The sequence below is a fragment of the Populus nigra genome, chromosome 8 (assembly GCF_951802175.1).
Source record: "Populus nigra chromosome 8, ddPopNigr1.1, whole genome shotgun sequence".
Classification (NCBI taxonomy): domain Eukaryota; kingdom Viridiplantae; phylum Streptophyta; class Magnoliopsida; order Malpighiales; family Salicaceae; genus Populus; species Populus nigra.
In genome coordinates this window covers 7,363,950-7,375,652 of record NC_084859.1, presented here as the reverse complement: position 1 = coordinate 7,375,652, position 11,703 = coordinate 7,363,950, and positions in this window count along the sequence as shown.

Genomic DNA, 11,703 nt, shown 5'->3' with positions numbered 1-11,703 from the left:
ATATATATAACCTTATTATTTAAAAATTCAAGTTATTAAATAGAATTTTAAAATATAATTTATATAATTTTATAATACATATTTTAAAAAAATTATTTAAACTTAAAATTTACATGAATTCACACGATTTTATTCTTATTTTTTATTAAATAAAATAATAATGGTCCACCCTATAGGTTTAATGATATAGTCAAATAATATTTATCCTCTTAATATTTTTTATAATTTAAAAAATTTGCTTAATTTATAGCAAAGAGTAGTTCAATGAACTAATTTAAAATAAATTAAGTCCTTGATAAATTAATTATCTCTTTTATTTTATTTTTTTCATTGATAAGTCATGACTATGTTTTGACATTCAACCCAAATTTAATGAGAGTAACATCTAAAATCGCTTATATAATAGTTCAATTTAATTGACAGGTCAAGATTGTAATAAGGTGTGGTTATGATTGTTTTTTAAAGTGTTTTTTACTTAAAAATGTATCAAAATAATTTTTTTAAAAAAAATTTATTTTTAAAATCAGTGTATCAAAATGATCTAAAAACACCAAAAAAATATTAATTTGAAGCAAATAAAAAATTTTATTTTTTTCAAAAACACTTTTAAAACACAAAAACAAACAGGTCTGACTAATCTTAAATAGTTTTAGGATGCCAACAATGGATTGGTATGGTAGTAAGTGAACTCCTCATAGAATACTCATCCATATCATAGTTTGCAGTTTGTAATGTATATGCGTCTCCACACATGATTCAAGCTATCCTAAAAAATACCTTAAGCTTCAGCCCTAATATAAGTGTAACGGGGTTAAGCTTCAGCCCTAATATACTTAATAAGTATAGTGTGATAATGTAGACATAATATTTTCTATCGAAGAGTGTAGAATAGTCTATTAATTTTCCATTTTATCTAAAAAAACAACGAAACAGTCATAAGATAAAAAATTTCAAGAAAAAAGTTTATAAAGTAATGCAACAGTCTTAAGATTGGGAATGGGAGAGTTGTTAATTGGTATAAAATAAGGAGAAAAAAAAAACTAAAGCTGAAGGCAAAATCACCATAGCCATAGACACATTTACTATTCACTATAATAGTAAAATATATCTATGACCTTCCCAAAAACATTTGATTGCTTACGTATCTGTTGGGTTTCCTGAAATACATATACCTAACAAAAATAATAAATTTAATTTCTTTTCAAGAGTTCTAAGATCCTATTAAACATATGTCGAGTTGTCTAGTGATGTGGATACCTCTCAAGATACACTAAAATCATATTTGAATGGTTTGCAACTTTACCCAACAAGAAACTGTCTTGGAAAACCAAAGTTATTGCAATGATCACCCATACCTTACGCCTATAAAAAGACGTGAATGAATAGTATAAAATTACAACGAAGTTGATCAATCTTTTGAAGAGTTTACAAGTTTAATCAAGAATTAGTATGAGAATTACTTACTTACATAAAAGATAACAAGAATGTCAGTTTCTTTATATAAAAATAGTCTTTATATCTCCCTAAAAAAGTCTCTGTAAAAAAATATTTGTATTAGAAAGAATCTTAAGTCTAGTAAAATATCCCTAATGAATATGGATAAACCTAATGAATAAATAATAATAATAATAATAATTAATTAAACCCAAATTTAAATATAAGGCACTAATATATCTAAAAGGCCTAGTAACTAAAAGATAAATAAAAAATATATCAACTAATTTAAATAAGATTAAAGTAATTTTTATAATTTGCTGGCAAAATTAAATCTCAACTTCAAATGCATGGCTCTCTCTCGTATTAATGAATTAGAAGTCATTAGAAAGATATGGATGTGTAATTTCCAATACAACTAGAATCATATTAAAATGCCTTTTATAGCTTTAGTTATAACCAAAAATTAGTTAAATGTCAAAACTAACATATTTGAATCTTATTGTAATGTCTGAATGCCCACTTATAAGCTCTTCTTTAACAAGAATTAAATTAATCAAGGCTTATACTTCATTATTTAATATCTCCTTGAAATCTACTTTGACTCATGTGTCTTGTAGAAGTCCATTGAAAACCTATTAAACCTCTTAGCCCTAAGTCTTGTCATTAAATCAACTAAAACCTCTAACAGATCTCTTGGTGTCGTTTGGGTTCCATCATTTAGGATTTATACAAAAATTACATGAAGATTTAATATTTTTTTTGCTTTGAATAATTACTTCAAGACTAGATTGTCGTAAACTATAAGTTATATAAGTGTCCGACCTCTAACGATATTCACATAAACCATTAGTGAGAAATCTTTTAAATCCTTTTAGGAAAAAGTGATTATTATACCTTTGAGTGTTTAGTTTTTTCTTTTATGTTTTTCAAGTATTATATGCAAGTTTACTGCTGTACTTAAAATAAAAGGAATAACATTCAATTTATAAGGAAACATGAAAATCCTATAAATGATAAAATATCAATTTACCCCCTGAACAATATCATATATATTATTTTACGATAATTTTATAAATTTATTCGAACAAGTCCTTGCTTGATTTTTCTAAGTCTAGAGTTGTAATTTACTGTATAAAATACATTATAACCCTCAATTTTTAAAACGTGTTAACAATCAAGTCACATTTGATTAATCATCACATTTTAATTTTTAACCAATAGTTCTTATGTGTGTAACTCATTAGGTTTCCTAATAAGTTGTCCTAAACATAAACCATAATCCTAAATAAAATATGATTAAATAAATTATATAAATTAAATAAATAAATGTATTATCAATTCAATAATTGATTGGTTTATATTTCAAGATCAAGTATAATGTCTAACAACATATCATGATCCCCTAAAATATTAGGAAAGTTATAAGTGGTTTGACTTAACATTTTAGTGACTAGTTTCCAAATGCAATTATTATACGTTCATTAACAATGTTTTGGTTTAGACTTTTTTAGTATAAAATATGTCTTTTCTATCAAATCATGTTTGTTCTCAACACCATATTAATTGATTATTTGAATAAGAATTGAAACTCTTTTCAAATATCATTTCACCTTGTGCAAGGATTTGCAATCAATACTATTTGAAAATAGATGAAATATTTTCCTAATTCACCTAAGGTGATGAATCCTTTCTTAATTACTCAAATACCTTAATAGTTCATGTTATATATAATATCTTCTCATTTGTTACCCTTTATTAGGATAATATGTAGTAGGATAAAAATATAACATTTCATATATAAGACAACTTAATGATATCAAGTTTAAAGACCACTTACACAACCGCCATATGAATCTTTCTATAAACACATGTGATCTCTCTATATGAAAATCTTATGCAGGTCAGTTCAATGTACATATCATCAAATAAGAACTTATTTATTAGTTCTAAATATCCTTCATACCTCAGCTTATGAAAAAAATGATTTCTTTCATCAAAAAAGAACATAATAAGTAATAGTCTCAATGACTATTATTAATATTCAGTCTTAATAAATCTTTGACCAGGAATATTTTAAAATAATGCTTTGATATATTAAGAATCTTATAATTATAACAACTTTAAGTTTATTTTGCAAAGTATTTTTATCCTAAAGACTTTATCTTTACTCTAGATTCATTAATCAAATATTATATTCATTAATCAAATACTTAATGAATATTAAAGATAAATAAAACTTTTATTAAAAATAAATATATTTATATGAACAAAGTCAATGTCACGTGCAACCAACCAATTGGCTACAGAGTAAATACACTAACAATCTCTCACTTGCACCAAAGACAATAACTCATGTATCGAAAACCATATCGTCATGCTTGACGATAATGCTTTTACTGAGACAATGTCTTAGTTACATGAACAAAGTCAATGTCACGTGCAACCAACCAATTAGCTATAGAGTAAATACACTAACAATCTCTCATTTGCACTAAAGATAATAACTCATGTATCGAAAATCATATCGCTCTGCTTGACGATAATGCTTTTACTGAGACGATGTCTTAGTTAAAGGATCTATAAGATTCTCTTTAGTGAGTACTCACTCTATCTTTACATCTTTTCTTTCTATGATTCTCTAATAAAATGAAATTGTCTAAGTACATTTTTTAATCATTGATGAGACCTTGATTTCTTTGCTTGTACAATAACTCCATTGTTATTACAATATAGGGCTACTAGATCAACAATGCTGAATCATACCTAGTTCAATGATGTACTTCTTAATCCAAACAACCTTTTTTGTCTCCTTAAATGTAAAGATACACTCAATTTTAATTACAGAATCTACTTTGGTTTTTTATTTAGAACTCTTTCAACTCACAACACCATTATTTAGAGTAAAATATAATCAAATTTGATTTTTTTATTTTTAATATTTAATTGAAAACTACTATCTAAATAACCATGAACTACTAGTTCATCTCCTCCATGGACCAGAAAATTAGCTCTTTTCAAGTACTTAAGAGTGCTTTAAACTATCTTTTCAGTGATTTTCACCTAGATTAGATTGATATCTTATCAACTCAAATTATAAGATACATCTGGTCTTGTATATAACATCACACATATTATAAATCCTATATCTGAAGTATGTGGAATCATTTCCATCATCTTTCTCTCAATTTATATCTTAGGACATATATCTTTAGAGAGATGTATTCTTTGCAAAATAGGTAAGTATCCTTTCTTAGATTCTCCTATGCTAAATCGTTTTAGCATCTTATACACACACACACATACACGTGGATTAGGATAATTCAAACAACTTTTTAGATCTATCTCTATATATCTTTATTCCTAGTATAAATGATGCTTCTCTCATATCTTTTATGAAGAAACTCTTAGACAACTAAATCTTTACCAACTGAAGTAAAGAAATTGTGTTTCCTACTAATAATATGTTATTTACATATAATATTAGGAAAACAACTCCACTTATACTAACTTTTTTATAAACATAATGTTCATTTATATTTTTTATGAAATCAAACTGTTTGATTATCTCATCAAGATGGACATTCCAACTTCTTGAAGCTTGTTTAAGTCCATAAAAGGATTTTTATAGCTTGCATATTTTTTTGGTAAATTGCTTAGATTCAAAACTTTTAGGTTGTCACATGCATTATTTCTTGAAGATTCTTATTCAGGAATATAATTTTGACATTATTTGCCAAGTCTCATAATCATAGTATGCAACCATAGCAAGTAAAATTCTTACGGATTTGAACATAGTTACCAACAAGAAGGTTTCATCAAAGTCAACCTATTTGTTTATAACATTTGACAACTTGTCTAACTTTGTACATTTTTACATTGTCATTTATATCAGTCTTTCTCTTAAAGACCCTCTTACATGTAATGAGTTTTATCTCTTCATGTGGATTAACCAAGGTCTATACCTTATTAATGTATATGTAATCTATTTCAAATTTCATAGCCCCAGACCATTTCTTAAAATTAATACCATATTGGTTTCATGTAATTGGTAGGTTCATCAAGTATGAATAACGAGTTATTTTTCAGCTTTCATGAGAAGTCTAAATCTCACAAGTGCATGATATATCCTACCAGATCAACAAAGTTTTTATATTTCTTGAGCTTTAGGCTGAATATCCAATGTTATAGCCTAAGGCTCAGTTTCAATTTAGATATTAGTTTGTAGTTCTTGAAACTTCTTCAAGTTTTATTTTCCTCTCACTACTCCTTTCAAGAACAAATTCCTTCTCTAAAATGGTAGCATGTTTTGAGAAAAACTCTTTTGCTCAATATGATGATATAAATAATATTTAATATTTTCTTTTGGATATCCTACAAACTTATATTTATCTAACTTATCCCCTAACTTATCCCCTAACTTTTCAGATACAACATGCTTTATATAAGTGTTGTATCTCAAATCTTTAAGTATCATAAGATTGATCTCCTACCATTCCATATCTCATATGGATTCTTATCAAAAGATTTTGATGGAACCATTTTTAAGAAGTAAGTAGTAATTTATAGGCCATAATCCTAAAAACAAGATGGAAGGTCTACATAGCTCATTATAGACTGTATCATATCCCATAGGGTACAATTTCTCATTTCAGAAACTTTATTATTTTTTAGTATTCTAGGAGGTGTCTATTATGAGAGAATCTCATTCTCTTTTAGATAATATTAAAAACTTAGCTGAATTATTCACTGCGTTGATCTAATCAAAGTATCGTAATACTCCTTGTCAATTTATATTTCAACTTCATTTCTGAATTCTTTGAACCTTTCAATTGAATCAGATTTTCATAAAAAAAACACATGATCATATCCAATATGGCCATCAATGATGAAACATGTATATCCATCTATGGTACAAATTGTTATTATCCTACACATATTTGTATGTATTAGACCTAACAATTCATTAGATTTTCTACTCTTCTAGTAAAGGGTGTTTTGGTTATCTTACTTGATAAATAAGTCTTACAAGTTTCATTTGGTTAATAACTAATCAAAAGGATCAAATATCCTTTTTTTATGTAACTTAGTGATTCTTGTTTCATTGATATGACATAATCTATAATGCTATAAATAATATGGTTATTGATTATCTAATTTATTTTTCTTGCAATTTATATTGAACTTAGGCATTTCAAAATCAGGTATATACAAACTATTTATATTATCATATCTGTAATAAATATCATTATTATAAAAGGAATAATATTTACCTTTAATAATAAATCTAAATCCATTAAAAAATGGATACGATGTTTCTAGAAAGTGCTATAACAAAATAACAATTATCAAGTTTTAATATCAGCCCCTTTAGCAAAGTTAATGCAACAATCATTACTTCATTGCCTACATTTAGGTCTATTTTATCTTTTTTCAATAAATAAACATACCTAAAGTAGAAGCTTTGATAAGTTTCTTAGCCTTCATGGTTGCAAGATAATCTTTGCAGTTCCTTCTATAATAGCTTTTATTGCCACAATGATGATAAGCTACCTTGTCATTCTTGATGTTCCAAGTAGCCTTCTATGATTGGACTGTAAGACTACGTCAATACTTAACTCATGGTCCATAAAAAAGTGTCATTAGCCTAATTTTTTAAAATAACCAATCATTTTTAACACACATGTATTCACTAAAGAACTCTCTGTCATTTTACAGCGGAATAATTCCTTAGAAGTCTCATATCTCTTAATGTATCTAATAGCATAAAACAACTTTTTTAGATGCATAATTATTATATGAGCATCTATATTCTCATGTTGTGTTTGAAGTTTAAGTGACATGTTAGCTAACATAATCCAAATCTTATAAGTTAGTTAAATAGGAACTAATTTTATAACATTAAACATATTCAATTAATGATAATCTTGAGTAGTTCAACAAGTTATCTATGAATAGAACTTTGATTTTGTGTACTTAATTTATAAATGAGAGATTTTTTATTTTAATTAAGTCTCATTCCATAACATTAGTGACATAAATGTACACCCTTAATATACCATTCTAATTGGATGATTTTGGACATATCTAAACTAATTCTCTTGAGCCATTAAGGGAATTAGGTGGTCAAAATCTAGGTAACTGTTGCAAATTCTCATAAGTTCTTTGCAAGCACCATAATTGTAGCCTTTACCATCATTCTTTCTTCATTTTAGATTACAAAATAGTTTTTCCTTTCTAAATTCCTATATTTCTAAATTATATAACATTTATATAATTGTATAAGAAATATCAAGTTACATTAAATGAAAAATAGATAAGAAAAGAATTTTATAACATAGAAAAAAATATAGAAAATGTAGTACACACAAACCTTATTTAATATCACAACCATTCAACCATAAAAAAAAACACAATTATAGTGGTCTTCAAATGCCTATAACCATTCATCATATATAATAATCTATTAATATGCGTAAATAAATATATTTCATACTTCAATTCTAATTAATGGTTTTAAGTGCAATTTTTAAAATAATATTTCTAACATTTAGAAATATCAAATGAGATCTAATTTGATAATTTTCAAAACATAATAAATTTTATATAATACAATTTTCTTGGAAAACCATTTTTAAAAGTCTAACAAGAAAATTAATCATATAAAAACTCCTATTAACATCCTAAACTATTTTAGGAACAATTAAATAAACTTTTCCTGCTAAAAAACTCTCTTTATTTAGAAAAACATTCTAAAATATTTTTATTAAATACGACTCTATTTAGGATAAAAAAAATCAAAATCATGAATTCAATATTTTTAATTCAATCCAATTAGAACAATTAATTCTGTAATTAATTTAATTTAGATTTCAATTTTAAAATATAAAATTAATATTTTATATATGAAGGGGCAGAATCATAGTTCTATCTTATATACTAGATTGTAATAAAAAAATAAATTTCATGGGTAAATATATAAATTACACCCCAAAAACCCTACTACAATAAGTTATAAGGTGTAGAGGTAGACTTATATTCTACCCTTAAAAACCTAGATAAGTACCTAGTGCCATAATCATAATTCTGCCTTTCATCTCTTTTTTTCCCTTGGTTGTTGTCGACAATGGGCACATTGCCCACCGTTAGAGCAGCCCCAACAGTGATAGCAATTGTTGTCATTGCACTTTATAGAGATTGGATGTCGCTGCGTTGCGCTACACAATCACCATACATGAGACAATAGCCTCATGCATGGCTGCCTAACAGCACCTCACACTATTGTTGCCAGTAGTGATTGGGTGTGCACATAACATAACTAAACGCGCTAGCGACATTTGCGCCACAACTAATAGTTGTTGCAGCCACCTAAAAGCTTTTTTTTTTATTTAGGGTCAAAACATCATGAGAGAAAAAATAATTTTGCACATAAATTTAATTCACAATTAATGCTAATAATAATTAAAACATGCAATCAACAAGCCTAATTATCTAATGATGGCTCTAATACCACTACTAGGTTTCCCCGAAATACATATATATAATGAAAATGATAAACTGAAAAAAATAGAAGTCTCAAGATCTCGTTAGACAGATCTAGAGTTATTTAGGTTTTATACGAAGATCGCAAAAAAATCAGATGTTCTTTTTATCTTTGAATAATTGCTTAAAAGCCAGGTTGTCGCAAACTATAAGCTGTCTAAGTTTCCAGTCTGTAATGATAATTCACATGAACCAACAATGATAAATCTCTTAAACCCTTTTATAAGAAAGGGATTGTTATGCTTTTAAGTGTTAGTTTTTTTCTTTTATGTTTTTCAGGTGTTCTGTGTAAATTTATTATTGTACTAAAAATAAAAGGCATAACATTCTATTTATAAAAAAACCTGAAAACTTTATAAATAAATAAATATCAATTTTTCCCTGAACAATATCATATATATTATTTCAGGATAATTTTAAAAATTTATTCAATCAAGTTGCTACTTGATTTTTCTAGGTCTAGAATTGTAATTCCTTATATAAATTATATTTTAATCCTTAATTTTTAAAAGTTATTTACAATCAAGTCACACTTAATTAATTATCTCATTTTAATTTCTAACCAATGGTTCTTATGTGTGTGACCCATGAGGTTTCCTAATAAGTTGTCCTAAATTTAAATTATAATCCTAAATAAAATAGGATTAAATAAATTAATTTATTATCAATTCAATAATTAATTTACTTATTTTTGAAGATCAAGTGCAATATTTATAAGATGTCATGATCTTTAAAATATTAAGAAAGTCATAAGTAGTTTGACTTAACATTTCAGTAACTAATTTTCCAATTCAATTATTATCTATTTTATCAATAATGTTTTGATTTAGACATTATAGTATGGAATATGTCTACTCTTTCAAATTATGTTCATTCTCAACACTATAGTCATTGATTATTTGAATATGATTTGAAACTCTTTTCAAATCTCATTTCACCTTATGCAAAGCTTTACAATCAATATTATTTGAAAGTGGTCAACTTAATCAGTCTTGATTATGACACCCATTTTGCAAAACCATTATATTTTTCATGTGTTTACCCTTCAAACCTTCTCAGAGAGTTCTTATCAAGGGCTGACCACATTTATCTCAAGATTAAAAGCCTAGAAATAACTCTTTACCCTTTAAGTTTAGCAAAATCACTGAAATCTCAAAAACCAAGTTTGTTTCAAAACCACAATTGCAAAATTAGCAAGGTACAAAGTTGCAATTATAGAGGCAATATGAGGCCTAATTGTACCCTATTACACCCAAAACTAAAGAAAACAATGCAAATTCATAGTTAAATTAAATTATTATTGGACGAATCTGCATAATAATTAAGTTCAAGGACATAATTAAATTTTTAATAGGTCAATTTGATTTAATCATGTCCCAAATTAAAGTTTGATTATGTTTAAGAATTAATTTGGATCTAATTGAAGGATTTAATTAGATGCAAGGACATAATTATACTTTAAATGGGTCAAATTAATTTTATTAGGGGCTTATTTAGTGAAAAATTTAGTTTTGGAGTCCAATTTAGGCTTAATTGAGAAGATTAAAATTTTAAGAGACCAAATTTAATTTTTACCAAGTCAATTGATTGAAATCATATGTAAAATTGCAAGACAATCAATGTTTTAGGGTTAATTGGGGGTAAAATTGAAGTCATTCACAGCTATAGATCAATCTGCAAAAGGCGCCGAATTATGAGAACCCAATTGATTGAAATCAAGGGTGAAATTGAAGACAATTGAAAGTTTAATGGTCAATTGAGGGGTAAAATTGCATAAATCCGAGACCAAGGACCAAAGTGAAAAAGGCTCTAAAATCCAGGGTTAAAATTAAAGTTAGGCAAAGGCAAAATTGCATTAAATCAAAAGTTTTGGAGTCAATTAGGGTAAAATTGAAGGAAATCAAAAGCCGAAGGACCACATTGCACTTTGGCCAAAATCCCTAATTCAAGGTTAAAATGGTGCTGTTTTGAAAAAAAAAAGAACTAGACGATGTGCATCTTTTGGTTCATTGTATAATTCTTTGTTGCCTAAAAAATCTACTCGGGTGTCTACTTTTCAGGTGCATTTAATGTTTCACATCTCCACCAAATTTGACAACACCCGAACTAAAATGATCACTTGACATTTCTCTATAACTAGGTATGGCTCATTCAGACCGATTGACACTACAACGGCTGCAACGTTGGCCTAAAGCGACCAACTCAAGCAACCTTAACTGATATATTTGACAGTTCATGGTGCCTACTTTGAACCAACGATTGTGATCCTTTTCAACCGAAATAAGGGATGAGATTTGGCACCATTAAAGACAACACTTCCCTCTTCCAGCCCCTATAAGTAGGGGTGGATTCCATGACCTGAGCATGAAGAAATTCAGATCTAATTTGGCCATCAGGTTTTTCTCTCTGTTTTTCAGCCAATATCTCTCTCCCTCTTTTTTCTCTATTTGTTGCCCCTTCTGCCATTCCTCCACAGCATTGCTGTGACTAAAAGCAGCTCAATCTTCTCCACCAACCCAGCTCCTCGCTGACGACAAAAACCACTGCCGCCGCCGCCAACCTTTTCTTCTTCCTATTCGGCTCTCCTGCAATGGTTTTTTCTTCCTTTAACTCAGCCTTAAGTCACCAGCACCTCCACCCGCCTCATGCCAGGCCAGTGATAGTAGCGCCATCCCCTCCGCAAAGTCACCTTCCATTTCTTTCATGCCATTTGCCACTACATACTTT